Below are 3,402 nucleotides of genomic sequence, written 5' to 3' on the forward strand. Positions count from 1 at the left end.
AACAGAACTCAAAATAATTTTTAGGCTTGTGAACTATTCATATGGAACAATATCTATATATGATACAGATGAGGTATGCAAAAATAAAGTACTCAGCTTTGTATCAGAAATATTGTCATTATTTTTTTCTATTCATTTAAGCAAACTTATAATACATTGCTTCTGGAAAAATTTTTGGCCAAGAAAAATGTTACATATAGCAGCCAGAAATAGTCCAATGACATTTCTACTTGGTAGAAAGAGGTCTTCTTTATAATGGAATTGTTTTAGTTTCTGTTCACTTTTTGATCCTCTGATTTTTTATTGTAATATAGAACATATATACTAAGCAAAGAAAGAAAAAACACAAGAATTTTCAAAGCACACTTCAACAAGTATTTACTAAACAGATCCCAGAGCTTGTTATGGGCTACCATTCCACCAAGTCAGATTTTTCCTTCTATTTGCTCCTGGACACTGGCCGCTAGAAGGAATATTGATATAGTGATTCAATAATCATACTTGTTTGCCAAATCCTGTTCTCTCTGTTATACCTCCTCCTTCTCCTTTGATCTTTCTCCTGATCTACAGGGATCTTTTTGGGCAATGCCCATTTTGGCTTGTTCATGATGAGAAGGGGTGTCCACCCTGAAGGATAGGGGGATGTAATTAATTGATCATCTTGGAGAGGTTGGTCCTTTTGAGTTACAGGATTTATCTGACCTGGGAACCTTCCAGGAATTATAGTCTCCAGGAAGGCGAGCCTATACATGAAACCATTACAGAGTTTCATTTCAAGCCCTAGGTGTTTTTAAGAGTCAACAGGAGTGATGTTGATTGGAGTTTAGCAAACCATGGCAAATAGCACTATCTAACTGAAGCTTGTATGAGAGTAGCCTCCAGAAAAGCTTATTGACTCCATTTCATCTCCCTTGATGAAAGATGCCTTGTTTTATTACACTTTTTTTCCCTCTTTTGGTCCACCAATCCCACAGTGCCAGTCAAGACTCATCCCTGGGAGTCATGTCCCACATCGTCAGGGAGATTTTCACCTCCTGAATGGCTTGCCCCACATAGAAGGGAAGGAAATGGCTTTCCTTGCAGAGTTGGGCTTAGAGAGAGAGGCCACATCTGAACAACAAAGAGGAAGAAACTCTTAGGCCTCATTATGAGTAGTCTTAGCTTCACCCCTACAGAAATAAGTCTCATAAGGGCAAGCCTTAAGATCTAAGGCTTGGCCTATTTTCTTGGCAGTCCTCAATGTTTGAGAGGGTACCCAGGGTTTCCCAGATGAGAAAGTTTTATATATATGAATATATATTCCCCTTCAGACCCACAAGGGACTCTACAATATGTAATTTTTTATTGTGAAATATAATAAATACAAGGAAAATAACAAAAAGAAGTAATTTTCAAAGTAGAGTTCAACAAGCAGTTACAGATTTCAGAATTTGTTATACATTTCTATTCCACTATTTCAGATTTTTCCTCTAGTTGCTCCAAAACACTGGAGGCTAGAAGAAATATCAATAAAGTGATTCAGCAATCATGGTCATTTGTTAAATCCTATTTTCTCTGATATAACTTCTTCTCTTTTGATCCTTCTCCCAATCTAGAGGGAACTTTAAGCATCTACAGTACTTTTTAATTATCAGCCCACTATAGTCTGAGATGTATGTACCCTAGAAAAGCCATGTTTTAATCCTAATCCCATTTTGTAAAGGCAGCCATTTCTTCTAATACTTATTTAGTACAGTATTTTTGAAAATGTAATTAGATCATCTCCCTGGAGATGTGATTCAATCAAGAGTGGTTGTTAAACTGGATTAGGTAGAGACGTGTCTCCACCCATTCTAGGTGGGTCTTGATTAATTTACTGGAATCCTATAAAACAGGAAACATTTTGGAGAATGGGGGATTCTGAGAGAGAAGAATGACATAGCCACAAGAAGCAGAGAGTCTACCAGCCAGTGACCTTTGGAGATGAAGAAGGAAAATGCCTCATAAAACAGGAAGACTGGAGAGAAAGTTAGAAGATGACACAATGTTTGCCATGTGCCTTCCAGCCAAGAGAGAAACCCTGAACTTCACTGGCCTTCTTGAATCAAGGTATCTTTCCCTGGATGCCTTAGATTGGACGTTTCTGTAGACTTGCTTTAATTGGGACATTTCTATGGCCTAAAACCTGTTAACTTGCAACTTATTAAACTCCCCTTTTTTTTAAAACTTTTTTATTAATTAAAAAAAAATTAACAAACAAAACATTCAAATATTATTCCATTCTACATATACAATCAGTAATTCTTAATATCATCACATAGTTGCATATTCATCATTTCTTAGTACATTTGCATCGATTAAACTCCCATTTTAAAAGCTGTTCTGTTTCTGGTATATTGCATTCTGTGAGCTAGCAAGCTAGAACACCAGGTATTATATTAAGTTATACAGAGTTACAAGGCCTCGTTCCAGTTCTGGACTCTAGGCATTTGGGTTGTTTAAATAAGCTATCCAGACAGGTTGATTTAGATTATATGTTACAGAAAATTTAGGTTCTAAGCATAATAAACCTCTCTGCCTTCAGTCTCATACAATAGGTGAAGGTCTAGAGTACATACACCACCATCTTTTACCTGGCATTCTAATTTACTTTAGTCCCAGCCAGATTGGCTTCATTTTTGTCTCTAATTGAGGCCTGATTTCTTTTTCGGTTACAACTAATGTTAGTGTATGTAGTTATGCTAACTTTCAGGGCTGCAGCACTCCATTTCTGGGTCTTAAGTGTTACAGAGTTACTCAAAGATCCAAGGAAATACTAGCTGATACACACACAAGTCACTATCTCAGAATCTACCGATACATTTTCAACTTCAGGCTAAGTGTGCTGCTGTATGAGCTTATAGTCTAGGTTCCCATTTTCTTGCAAGCATTTTCTGAACACGACCTTAGCATATCTATTCTTTTATTTCTGGCTTATTTTGCACAACACATTGTCCCCAAGGTTTATTCAGTTTGTTGTGTGCCTCTTGATGTCTTTCCTTTTTTTAGCCGCATCATAGTCCATCATATAAATGTATTACAGTCAACCATTCTGCTTCTCAGTCATTGTAGCATTTGGCTCTCTCCATTTATTGAGCATCATGGATAATGCCCAAAATAAACAAACCACATTGTCATTATTTTTCAGCAAAGTAAGTTCACAGTATGGAAATGCCTTATATGTTTATAAAGAAAGAAATCTGGCTTGAGAAAAATCTTGATTGTCTTAAGTTCTTGGGTTGATTTTACTCATCATGTTCAGAATCCTTACTCAGTTTTTGCTGTTATGCTGCAATGACCAACATCTCATAATACCCAACAGCTTTTCACTGCAAAGGTTTGTAAAGGTTTATTTCTTGTTCACCTTACATTCAGGCTGTGACT

Source organism: Tamandua tetradactyla, chromosome 1, assembly GCF_023851605.1.
Source record: "Tamandua tetradactyla isolate mTamTet1 chromosome 1, mTamTet1.pri, whole genome shotgun sequence".
NCBI lineage: Eukaryota > Metazoa > Chordata > Mammalia > Pilosa > Myrmecophagidae > Tamandua > Tamandua tetradactyla.